This window comes from Ursus maritimus, unplaced genomic scaffold, assembly GCF_017311325.1.
Source record: "Ursus maritimus isolate PB19 unplaced genomic scaffold, ASM1731132v1 scaffold_8, whole genome shotgun sequence".
In the NCBI taxonomy this organism is placed as follows: domain Eukaryota; kingdom Metazoa; phylum Chordata; class Mammalia; order Carnivora; family Ursidae; genus Ursus; species Ursus maritimus.
In genome coordinates, this window is record NW_024426996.1 from 47,041,263 (window position 1) to 47,055,337 (window position 14,075).

The window sequence follows — 14,075 nt, forward strand, 5'->3', positions numbered from 1 at the left end:
TTAAACAACCATGAGGTTGTTGGAAGAAGTTTTATTGTTCTTTGTTTGTTTACTTTCACAGGGGAGGACACTAAATTTCCAAAATCACCCATCAAACGAGAGAATATAGGTTTTGAATTCAGATATTGCCACTTCAGAATTCTTTCATTTATACTGAACTTCCTCCAAATTTAGGCAGAGCCATAATTAAATAAAGATACAGAATAGATAATAGGTATCCTCAAGACAAATAAAGTGACATTTGTGTTATCTCAGTAATGAAGAACACATAAATGAATTCCCCTATTCTGTTCTATTATGGCGAGGTCTAATCTACTAAAATTACCATTCATTCAGACAATAAGAATTTGAAATTATTTTGTTTTGTGAGAACTACTCTGGGATCAATGCAAATAATCATGGAAAATAATCATACACTAATTTCTCTTCCTCAAATTCAATGGGACTCTTATAGTGGGTTGCTTCTCTGGAGAAGGTTTAGTTGGTTTTCCAGGCTATAAAAGAATGAGCAAAACTTTTTCCAAAACTACTTTTGCCTGGATGGTTTTATTTTCTTTCAGAGACCTTTGAGAAAGAAATAGTATGAAGGAATTATCCATTGAATTGCATTTTTTGGAATGTATATAAGTGAAAACATTCAATATGCTCTAATATTTCATCTTTGGGAATGGACTACCCAAAGTGATTTCATCAATATTTATTGGTTATCTTTTATGTTTAATGGTTTGTGTTTGTTCCTGGAAAGGTTTAGGTTGTAAATGTGCAAAGGCATATCACATGGACTTTCCATACTCAAAATATTTATAAATTTGTTGGAAACTCTCTTTCTTTTTCTTTCTGCCATTTCCCAAAGTGTAGCAGAGAGACTATTTCCATTACTTCTAAATAGAATAGACATTCAGTAAAAAAAAATCCCTATTGAGTATCTCCTATGTGCTAGACACTATTCAAGATCATGGAATATAGCAGCAAACAAAACTTTAGAAATTACACAGTCCTGAAACTTGTACTCTTATAATAAGAGAAACTTATTTGCCTTAAAAATATGGGGAATAATGACCAGAAATAAATTTATACCAAACAGGTGACAAAGGATGATTAATTAATATCCATTTGGAAAACAAACATAAACTGAGCATTAGACTTGAAATCAAATGAGCCAAATCCAGTTTGGTTTGCCCCCTTTCTCCATATTAAACATTATCTTCTCTAGAAGAATGGTTCTGAAAGCCTTTGCATAGAGCTCATTTGCATAATGGCTTCTCTGTTTTCTTTTTTTTACCTAGTAAATGGATTTAGAATATTCCTATTATTCCCATAATCTGTTAGAAATCAATCTCTCTGATTTGGAAAGCATAGGAGACTTGTTTAAATCTTACAATATTTTGGTTTATATAATCTTTTTGAAGCTATGTTTCAGGAGTCCAGATTGGACCATGGCAAACAAAAATCCACAAAGACAGTGATGATAATAAACAGAATAATGACAAGAAGCAGAACAACAAGTCTCTAAGATTCCTCAAATATATGATGTAGTCCTTGAAGCCAACCAGGATTCTAACATTTGGAACACCACGAAGGTAGAAGATGGCCTTCGGTAGTTTTACCAGTGATCATTTGAATGACTGAAAACATTTGTTGTTGCAAAAGGATTCACACTTAGTTTGCTAGAATAAACTTTCCTTTAGCATTTGAAACTGGCTTAAATGTAAATGTTACTTTTATATATTAAGTTCTATATCTTCCTGTGGCAAAAAGAACACTTTATCAGAAGTTTTATTAGAGAAATGGTAGATTTCTTGGAACTCTCATATCTCCTTTTCACTAGGGCTTATTTTTTAAAAAGTTTAAAAACTAGTCTGGAAAATAAACTATTTTGGTGAGGCAACTGATAACCACCTTCTGGGAAGCAAATAGAATTTCTGATAAAAAGTGTAAATAATTTATGAAGGAAAATAATGGGACAGACTTTTTTCTTGGAAAGTAGTAACCTAGACATCAGAGTCTAGTGACCTTTAATCAGACATTCTTTTCTTTTCCTATAAGTTCTAACAATAATTTTTCTAATTATCAACTATATCAATAATTTTTAAAATTCTTTTCACACAAATATTTGAACTAAGAGACAAATGTTCTTTAATGAATGGTCTTGGGGTAACTGGATACTCACATGCGGAAGAATGAAGTCGGACCCTTACCTCATACCATATGTAAAAATTAATCCAAACTTGATCATAGACCTAAATGTAAAAGCTAAATTTATAAAACTCTTAGAAGAAACAGGCATAAAACTTTGTGACCTTGGTTTGAGCAATGGTTTCCTAGATATAACATGAAAAGTATAAGCAACCAAAGAAAAAATACACAAAAAACCTTTGTGCTTCAAAGGATACCATTGAGAAAGACGTCCCACAAAATGGGAGGAAATGTTCTCAAAACAAATCTCTGATAAAGAACATGTATCAAAAATATATTAAGAATTCATGCAACTTAACAATTAAAAGGCAAATAAGCCAATTAATAAATAGTCAAAAGATCTGAGTGGGCATTTCAAAGAAGATGCCAAGGGCAAACAAGCACAAAAAACGTTGTTCGACATAGTTAGCCATCAGGGAATGCAAATCAAAACCACAATAAGATCCACTTCAGACTCACTAGGATTATAATAAAAAAATGTGCAATAATAGTATTGATGAGGATATGGAGAAACGACAATCCTCATATATCTCTGGTAGGAATGCAGAATGGTGCCGCTGCTTAAAAAAGGAATATGGCCATTCCTCAAAAAGTTATAATAAGGTTATCAGATGACCCTGTGATTCTACTTCTAGGTATATATCCAAGAAAATCGAAAACTTACGTGCACACAAGAATTTGTGTGCATAAAGAAATTTTTGTATCCATATTATTCACAATAACCCAAACACAGAGACACCCAAACCTTCACCTACTGATAAATGCATAAATAAAACGTGATATATCCATGCAATGGGAAGTAACTAAGCAACAAAAAAGATTAAAGTATTAGTACATGTTATAACTTGAATAAACCTTGAAAGCATTATACTAAGTGAAAGAAGCAAGCCACAAAAGACCACATATTGTATGATTCTATTAATATGAAATGTCCAGAATAAGCACGCCTATAGAGACATAAAATACCTTATTGGTTGCCTAGAACTGGGTCTGGGGATGTGAGGACGAAGGGAGGGAAACCACTGCTAATGGTCATTGAGTTTCTCGTGAGACTGGTAAAAATATTCTGAAAACAGATAGTGGTGATGGTTGCATAACTTTGTGAAAATACTAAAAACCACCCAATTGTGCACTTATAAGGATGAATTTTGTGGTATGTGACTTATATCTCAATAAAGCTGTTAAAAAATGAGAACTCTTTGAATTGGCTTGTTACTTTGAAGAAAGATTAATTGAACTTTGAAATATAATCATAAACAAATTATTTGTATTTTTTAAAACACTAGTCCTAATATATAAAAAAATAAGAGTGGTATTAATATCTTAGTCCAATTGCATTGAAGATTTGTTATTTGAAGGCAGCTCATTAATCTTTCAGAAAAAGCAATCCACAACATCTTTATAAACAAATAATGGAAAAATCTTTTTTCATAATTACTAAAAATCATACTTAATTTTACCTCTTGCTAATTATTACTCATGATTTTTTTTTCATCATCATTCTGAAACCTAGACAGCTAATTAGAAACTAGGCTTTGCTGAAGTGACATCTATTCATTACCAGTAAGTTTTGCTGCATTAAAAAAAAAAAAAAAGGACAGAAGCATTTTTTTAAGTAAATAGAAAGCACTTCTCAAGTCTTGTTCTTTAACCACCCTCAATTCATATATCTCTATGATCTCACATCTTAAAGAAAGCAAAATCTGACAAGATGAAGTAATCTATCTTATCTGCAAACTCAGATGTGAAGCGCTAACATGTGTTCTTCAAACTGACTAGAACTTTGTCCCCATAGTAAATATCTCTCTAGTCCATAATACTAGTCTAAGAATTCTTCTTCAGCCCAGGCAGCCATATGTGTATAGTATAACTCCATCCTCATGACGAAAGGTGATTGTCATGGGTTAGACACGTGACGTAAATGAGCCAATTGCATTTTCCAAATGGGTTCCTTGGAGAATTCCAATAAAATGTGTGATGTGATATTTCATGATTGACGCAAGTTCTTTTTTTTTTTTTTTAATGATTTTTTATTATATTATGTTAGTCACCATACAGTACATCCCTGGTTTCCGATGTAAGGCTCGATGATTCATTAGTTGTGTATAACACCCAGTGCACCATGCAATACGTGCCCTCCTTACTACCCATCACCGGTCTATCCCATTCCCCCACCCCCCTCCCCTCTGAAGTCCTCAGTTTGTTTCTCATAGTCCATAGTCTCTCATGTTTCATTCCCCCTTCTGATTACCACCCCCTTTCTTTATCCCTTTCTTCCCCTACTGATCATCCTAGTTCTTATGTTCCACAGATGAGAGAAATCATATGATAGTTGTCTTTCTCTGCTTGACTTATTTCACTTAGCATTATCTCCTCCAGTGCCGTCCATGTTGTAGCAAATGTTGAGAACTCGTTCTTTCTGATAGCTGAGTAATATTCCATTGTATATATGGACCACAACTTCTTAATCCAGTCATCTGTTGAAGGGCATCTCGGCTCCTTCCACGATTTAGCTATTGTGGACATTGCTGCTATGAACATTGGGGTGCATATGGCCCTTCTCTTCACTACGTCTGTATCTTTGGGGTAAATACCCAGTAGTGCAATGGCTGGATCATAGGGTAGCTCAATTTTTAACTTTTTAAGGGACCTCCACACTGTTTTCCAGAGTGGCTGTACCAACTTGCATTCCCACCAACAATGTAGGAGGGATCCCCTTTCTCCACATCCTCTCCAACAATTGTTGTTTCTTGCCTTGTCTATTTTTGCCATTCTAACTGGCGTAAGGTGGTATCTCAGTGTGGTTTTGATTTGAATTTCCTTGATGGCTAATGATTTTGAACATTTTTTCATGTGTCTGTTAGCCATTTGTATGTCTTCATTGGAAAAGTGTCTGTTCATATCTTCTGCCCATTTTTTGATTTGTTTATTTGTTTCTCGTGTATTGAGTTTGAGAAGTTCTTTGAAGATCTTGGATACCAGTCCTTTATCTGTAGTGTCATTTGCAAATATATTCTCCCATTCCGTGGGCTGCCTCTTAGTTTTTCTGACTGTTTCCTTGGCTGTGCAGAAACTTTTAATCTTGATGAAGTCCCATAAATTCATTTTATCTTTTGTTTCTCTTGCCTTTGGGGATGTGTCATGAAAAAGGTTGCTTTGGCCGATGTCGTAGAGGTTGGTGCCTATGTTCTCCTCTAGAATTTTGATGGATTCCTGTCTCACATCGAGGTCTTTCATCCATTTGGAGTTTATTTTTGTGTATGGTGTGAGAGAGTGGTCAAGTTTCATTCTTTTGCATGTAGCTGTCCAATTTTCCCAGCACCATTTATTGAAGAGACTGTCTTTTTCCCACCGGATGTTTTTTCCTGCTTTATCAAATATTAGTTGCCCAAAGAGCCGAGGGTCCATTTCTGGGCTCTCTATTCTGTTCCATTGGTCTATGTGTCTGTTTTTGTGCCAGTACCATGCTGTCTTTGTGATCACAGCTTTGTAGTACAGCTCGAAATCCGGCATTGTGATGCCCCCAGCTTTGTTTTTCCTTTTCAACAGTTCCTTGGAGATTCGGGGCCTTTTCTGTTTCCATACAAATTTAAGGACTATTTGTTCCAGTTCTTTGAAAAATGTCCTCGGTATTTTGATCGGGATAGCATTGAAAGTGTAGATTGCTCTGGGTAGCATGGACATTTTAACTATGTTAATTCTTCCAATCCATGAGCATGGAATATCTTTCCATCTTTTTATGTCTTCCTCAATGTCTTTCAAGAGTGATTTATAGTTTCTAGAATATAGGTCCTTTACGTCTCTGGTTAAGTTAATTCCAAGGTAACGTATGGTTTTTGGTGCTATTGTAAATGGGATGGATTCCCTAATTTCTCTTTCTTCGGTCTCGTTATTCGTGTATAGAAATGCAACTGATTTCTGAGCATTGATTTTGTATCCCGCCACGTTACTGAATTGCTCTATAACTTCTAATAGTTTGGGAGTGGCTTCTTTTGGGTTTTCCATATAGAGTATCATGTCATCTGCAAAGAGAGACATTTTGACTTCTTCTTTGCCAATTTGAATACCTTTGATCCCTTTTTGTCGTCTGATTGCTGTTGCAAGGACTTCTAGTACTATGTTGAATAATAGTGGCGAGAGTGGGCATCCTTGTCGAGTTCCTGATCTTAAGGGAAAGGCTTCCAGCTTTTCCCCATTGAGAATAATATTTGCAGTAGGCTTTTCATAGATGGCTTTTATGAGATTGAGAAATGTACCTTCTATTCCTACACTCTGAAGGGTTTTAATCAGGAAAGGATGCTGTATTTTGTCAAATGCTTTTTCGGCATCGATTGAGAGGATCATATGGTTCCTGAGTCTTTTCTTGTTGATATGATGTATCACGCTGATTGATTTGCGAATATTGAACCACGCTTGCATCCCAGGTATGAATCCCACTTGATCGTGATGGATAATCCTTTTAATGTACTGTTGGATTCTATTAGCAAGTATCTTGTTGAGGATTTTGGCGTCCATATTCATTAGGGAAATCGGTCTGTAATTCTCCTTTTTGAGGGGGTCTTTGCCTGGTTTGGGGATCAAGGTAATATTGGCCTCATAGAATGAGTTTGGTAGCTTTCCTTCTGTTTCTATTTTTTGAAATAGCTTTAGGAGAATAGGTATTATTTCTTCTTTGAATGTTTGGTAGAATTCCCCAGGAAAACCGTCCGGGCCTGGAGTTTTGTTATTTGGAAGGTTGTTTATCACTGACTCAATTTCTTCATAATTAATTGGCCTGTTTAAGGAATCAATTTCTTCCGGTTTCAATCTTGGTAGTTTATAGGTTTCCAGGAAGGATTCCATCTCTTCCAGATTGCTTAGTTTATTGGCATATAGCTGTTGATAAAAATTTCTAATAATCCTTCCAATTTCAATGGTGTTCGTCGTGACCTCTCCTTTTTCATTCATAATTTTAATAATCTGGGTCCTTTCTCTTTTCTTTTGGATAAGTCTTGCCAGTGGTCTGTCAATTTTATTGATTCTCTCAAAGAACCAGCTTCTAGTCCTGTTGATCTGCTCTACTGTACTTCTGGTTTCTGCTTGATTGATTTCAGCTCTAATTTTGGTCAACTGCTTCCTCGTGCGTGGATTAGGCCTGTCCCTCTGTTGCTGTTCCAGCTTCTTGAGGTGAGAATATAAAAACTGCATTTTAGATTTTTCTATTCTTTTGAGTGAGGCTTGGATGGCTATGTATTTCCCCCTTAGGACTGCCTTTGCAGTATCCCATAGGTTTTGGACTGTTGTATTTTCATTCTCATTGGTCTCCATAAATTGTTTAATTTGATTTTTGATTTCCTGGTTTATCGAGTCATTCCTGAGCAGGATGGTTCTTAGTCTCCAAGTGTTTGAGTTTCTTCCAAATTTTTCCTTGTGGTTGAGTTCCAATTTCAGAGCGTTGTGGTCTGAGAATATGCAGGGGATAATTTCAATCTTTTGGTATCGGTTGAGACCTGTTTTGTGTCCCAGAACATGGTCTATTCTTGAGAATGTTCCATGGGCATTAGAATAGAATGAGTATTCTTTGGTTCTGGGGTGTAGTGTTCTATATATATCTATGAGGTCCAACTCGTCGAGTATGGCATTCAAAGCCTTTGATTCTTTGCTTAGTTTTTGCCAGGGTGTTCTGTCTATTTCTGAGAGTGGAGTGTTGAGGTCCCCTACTATTAATGTATTTTTATTTATATGTCTCTTTATTCTGGTTAAGAGTTGGCTTGTGTATCTTGCTGCTCCCCTGTTGGGGGCATATATATTTATAATTGTCATATCCACTTGTTGAATACTTCCCTTAAGAATAATATAGTGCCCTTCTGCATCTCTAACTATAGTCTGTAGTTTAAAATCCAATTTATCTGATATGAGAATTGCTACCCCAGCTTTCTTTTGAGGTCCATTTGCGTGAAAGATGGTACTCCATCCCCTTACTCTCAGTCTGAATGCATCTTTGGGTTCGAAATGAGTCTCTTGTAGACAGCAAATGGATGGGTCATTTCTTTTTATCCAATCTGCAACCCTGTGGCGTTTTATGGGATGGTTCAAACCATTTACATTAAGACTGATTACTGAGAGATATGATTTTAATGTTGCCATGTTGCCAGTAAAGTCTTTGTTTGTATTGGCTGTGACTTTCTGTTCTGTATCACTCTTGGGGCCTTTTTACTTTTATAGAACCCCCCGTAATATCTCCTGTAGGGCTGGTTTCGTGGTTACAAAATTGGTTAGTGACTGGCGATTCTGAAATGTCTTTATTTCTCCATCAATTCTGAATGACAGCCTTGCTGGATAAAGGATCCTTGGCTGCATGTTTTTCTCTGAAAGAGCTTTAAATATGCTCCCCCAACCCTTTCTCTCATTCCAGGTCTGTGTAGACAGGTCTGACGTAATTCTGATGCTTTTGCCTTGGTACGTGAGAAATTTCTTTGCCCTGGCCGCTTTCAATACTGTATCCTTGCATCTAATATTTGCGAATTGCACTATGACGTGACGTGGCGTAGGTTTGTCGTGGTTGAGCTTGGGAGGGGTCCTCTCTGCCTCTTGGACACGAATGTTTGTTTCCCTTGCTAGATTAGGGAAGTTTTCAGCTACAATTTGTTCAAATATCTCTTCTAGACCTCTGTTTTTCTCCACCCCCTCGGGGATGCCGATGATTCTAACATTGGATCGTTTCATTGAGTCAGTAATCTCCCGTAACCTACATTCGTGGGCGTGGATTTTTTTAAGACCATCTTCTATTTTCATTTTTTCCTCTATTAACCCATCCTCCAATTCACTAACCCGTTCCTCTGCTTCTGTGACCCTGGCTGTCAGAGCCTCTAGTTTTGCCTGCATTTGGCTCATAGAATTTTTAATTTCTGTCAGATTCGCTCTCATTTCTGTCCTTAGGGATTCTATATTCTCAGTAACCTTTTCGTTAATAGTTTTTTCAATTCTACTCATCATTTTGACCATCGTTACTCTGAATTCCATTTCTGATAATTTGGTTACATCCATATCCATTATTTCTGTGGCAGAGGCCACAGAATCACTGTCTTTTCTTTGCTGGGGGGGGCTTCTCCTTCTTGTCATTCTGATGAAGAGAGGTTGCGGGGTTTCCAGAGCCCAAATTATTGACTGGGTCCCAGGCCGTGCCCCTTGTTTTATAGGGATCTTAGGGATGTGGGCTTCTTCTTTAAAGATTTTATTTATTTATTTATGTGGCAGCCAACCAGCGAGAGAGGGAACAGAAGCAGGGGAGTGGGAGAGGAAGACGCAGGCTCCCAGCGGAGGAGCCCGATGAGGGACTCCTTTCCGGAACGCCGGGATCACGCCCTAAGCCGAAGGCAGGCGCTCAATGACTGCGCCACCCAGGCGCCTGGGTTGTGGGCTTCTTGATTTTTCAGCCTGCCTTCTGTGTTCTGGGGGAGGGGCCTGCCGCGCCGATACTCAGGCAGCCATGTTTGGGTAGAGTCTCCTTGTCCCCTGCGAGGGGGGATGGGGATGGGCACTCCCTGAGCCGGTATTTCCAGGCTTTTGTTCTCTGGCGGCTTTCCCTGGCGGCCGGCTATGCCTCTTCTGAGGGTCAGAGCAGCAGCGGCCAAATTTCAGCCTCTGTCACAGAACAGAAGGATTGCGGCCCGTTCTCTACTAATGTTCTGGCCACTTTAACTCTGTTTCTGTTGGTGCTGCTCAACCCTGCAGCGTCCCGGGATGTGCGCCCCACACCCGGCGTCCCAGCCCTCACTTCCAGGGCCGGCGTGTCTCTGTCCTTTGTGTTTCTAATGCTGCCAGCTGCCAGCCGCCCCGCGCCCGCTCCCGGATCTCCCGGTCTCAGTCTGGATCCAGTGAGCGCACCAGGATTCCGGGGTTCCGCGAGATGCCTGGTGGCGCGCGCACCCGGCCCACGGTCTCAGTCTGCTGTTTTGCGGGTGCCGACCGTGAGCCCCGCCCGCTCTCCCGTGCAAGTGGCTACCGCTTCCCGGCACCCGAACGCGGTGGCTCCCTCCCCCTTCCGTTTATCTTCCGATATCTGTGCGCAGTTTCATGGCTCCCCGCTTCGTACCTCAATACTCAGCGCTGGAGATGTTCATTTGTAGAGATCCAGATGCGTCTTCCTGCATCTCAGGCTGGTTCCATGGTTGTTTAGGCTGGTCTGGTACCTATCCAGCTCGACTCGGAGGACCGGCTGAAAACAGTGTCTCCTACTCCTCCGCCATCTTAACTGACTAGTCTGACGCAAGTTCTATGGAAACACGAAGTGTACATTCTTAACTCAGGTACTCAGGGAATGCATACCAGGCCCAAAGAACACTAGAGAAAGAAAGAAAAGAAATCTGCAGTGTTGGACTCTCCCAGGGCCTCCTTTGCTCCAAAATATCTGCTATTCACTAAATCCCTTTACTCTTCTGGAAGTTTCTGTACTCCAATACAGTCATGCCTAGAGATTGGTAAGTAGAGTGATACTCCAGAGTTAGGTGCTCTTCCACTTTCTCAAAATCTTTTAATCTTCTGATAACTTTACCTTACTTGGAGGGATCTACCTTCATACCCCAAGAGTAGGCCAGACTCACTTCAGACTCTCTGAGAGGGAAGGAAGAAAGGACACTAAGAGTTTTATGGAAAATCTTCATTTTTGACATACAAAAAGCCTTAAAAATAGTGTAGCATGCTTATTTTGAACACATGACAAGAAAAGCTATATTAGAGCTGCAATAAACATTATTCATGATTTATAGTGCATTGATGCTAGCAAAGGAGTATAAAAATTAAATTTTCTTTTTTGAAAATGTAATCACAATTAGTGTAAGATACAAGAAGGAATACGATTCTTGGGGGAAATAACATTTCGAGAATTGGAACACATTTGAAAACTCAAGTCACTCAAAATACTCTGATTCCAGTAATAAAATATGCTTGTTTAATTACATACCTACTCAGCTATTTTACAAAGTGTTCTTCTTTGACAACTGAGAAAACCAAAAATTGGACATCATTAACCTTGAATGCCAGAGGGCATATGTTATTTATGCTTAGTATAAAATAATTGAATCCAAGTCTAGACACTTGGGAACAATTAGAGAGCAAGCTGTTTATTTTCCATAGCCTCTGATACCTTTCGGGAAAACTGTGACTTCTCAACTTAAAAACAAACAAAATCCTCTTTAGATTTTTTGTCACCTAGTTTCACCTTTTGTCTCACCTTTTATTTTCTCTATGTTTACCTGTGTTCATTAGCTGAAACTCGTAATACTTTTTCAGTCATAATTAGTTTCTCTGAAGTATTTGACACAGCCATTCCTTTACTTGGCTTCCTTAACACCAGTCTCTCATAGTTTTCGGTATTGTTTTGTTTTGTTTTTCCCCAATCTTGGCACGTTGTGTGTTATCTCATTTCAATTTAGTTCAATTCAGTTAATTTTCTGGAGAACTACTGTATTATGTGCTAAGCAAAGTGCTAGGTGTTGAGAATATTACGATCAGTAAATGGGTCTTGCTCATCAAGAAACTCTGGAAAGATAATGTGCCAACAGGCGATTGGCTAGGAGAGCTCATAATAGGGCTGCTTCACGGTAATTGAGTCAAGAAAGATCTTTCAGTACAGATGGCATATGATCTGAGTTCTTAAAGACAAATAAGAGCTAACAATATGTGGCAAATCCGTCCACCATAATCTAGATTTTTTCCTTCCATGCCAATGCTGTTGTATCTCAGGCATAGTTGACCAGCCAGGAACTATAAACCCCAGCCCTTTGGAGACAGATAACATCATGTGATTAAGCTCCTGTCAACAGAGGATAAGTAGAAATCATGCATGGCTCCTTCCAAGAACGATCCATAAAATTTGTAGGTACACTCTTCCACGACTTTCTGTCTCCCGTGGACTGGTATGATGATGATGACAGTGACCTTAGAAGCCATGTGCCAATGGCAGAGCAACTATCAGCCATGGATTTTGAATGACTGCCAGAGAAGAGCTCTATCCCTTGATCTCCTTGTATGGAAACACCCACCCTGGCTTACTGTGTAAAAAAGAAAAGCTTTTACTATGTTTGAGTCACTACATTATATTTTTGGATCTATTTGCTCTAGTAGTTTAGTCTACTCCAACTAATCTACCAGGCTATAGGGTTAAGAAAGACATGCCTGGCAAAGAGTGTACCTGAGTAGTTCACCATCACTTGAATAGAATATGAAGGAAAATATGCCAAAGATGAGAAGTGAACCAAAACATGGCAGACCTCATTGACCTTGAAAAAGTTATAAATTCAACACATTAAGAAATGTGCAGGCATTGTAGGATTTTAGAAAGTAGAGTGACATGACTTAGATTTGACTGCAGTGTGTTATGAAAGTTTGGAGGGCATCAATGTAAGAGGAAGAAGGCAGATAAAGAGCTATGGCAAAAATTGAGATGGGAATTGATGAAAACCTGAAGTCTTAAAAATATAGGTTCTTGTGTTGGATGCTTGGAGTTGGAATCCTGGCTGTACCGTGTAGCGAATGAATGGCATTCTACAGGATGGAAGATATTTTGGAACCTGTTTTACAAGATTTGCATGTGTATTAAAGGGGATCATCTATGTAAAGTGATTACACACAACACTAGACAGATAGTAATCAGTGCTACTGCTACTGGTATGATACTAGTACTTTTTTTTAAGGCAGCAAAGATAGAAGGCCATTTTAAAGAAAGATTACCCTGGTAGTAGTCACAGGGTTTTGGAACCAATTGGATTTGTAGAGTGAGAGAGAAGGCATCAACAAGTCTTCCGAGAACTCTAACTTAATGGTCTAAGTGAATGTTGGTGCCATTCTAAAACATTAGGAAAACTTGATATTTCTTGATTTGGGGAAGGGCAAAGTCATATTGCAGAAGAGCATATGAGATGACAGATATCACTGGTGACATCCTTGGAAAATAGAATCTTCCATATCTGCTTTCCTACACTTCCAAGTTCTTAGATCTTAGACTTTATTTTCTTCTATTTGTACTTTTAATCTAATTCTCTCTCCTAACAAGCTATTTCTAGTTGTGACAACCAATGCAGATGAATAACAAAATGGCTTCCCCACGTCTTCCTGTGAGGCACTGACTGTGAGGTAGCATTTATAAGTCAGCAAGAAAAGTGTAAGATATTCACTAAATGGTAATATAAAGATTGACTCCTCATATGAAAATTGATAAAATTAGATATAATTATCTTATACTACACACATAAAGTTCACAGAACTCTAAAATTATTAAAAGAAAATATAGAAAATTAGCTATCACTTGTAGGAGGGAAAGAGTTTCCAAAAAAGCACAAATTATAAAAGTAAGTGTAATGGAGTAGATCTTATTAAACATAGCAAAATAGAAAATAAATGTGAAACATAAAAAGATCTGTGAATTAAAACACCTGTGATTGGAAAATGGAAAGGGCCTGAAGTTAGCATTTTTAGGGAGAAAATGTGACATTTGTTCCCCATTGTCCTTTAAAGAATTGAAAGAGCATGGAGAGAAAAGTACCTGCTCACATCAGCAGGATAGGCAGAGCCAAGCCAGCTGGGCCTATCAGTCCTGCCAGAAACATTTATTTCCTCAACTCCGTGAGCTTTCCCACTGGTGAGGTGCCTTTCTATTCTGAAATGTAAGACATACCCTGATTTTAATGAACTTGCCTTAGTCTCTCTGTAAATGTAATTGAGTTTGTCAGACTTGTTCCAAATTTTAGTTTCAAAACAATCATCGACAATGTGTCTATTACAAATAAAGTTTGCAATAATAAAATGTTTTATTAATATTATGTAGTAAATTAATTAATTTCTCTCCTACTGTGTTATTTCACTTTATGTATTAGGGGTGATCTTGAGTTATTTTAAGTCCC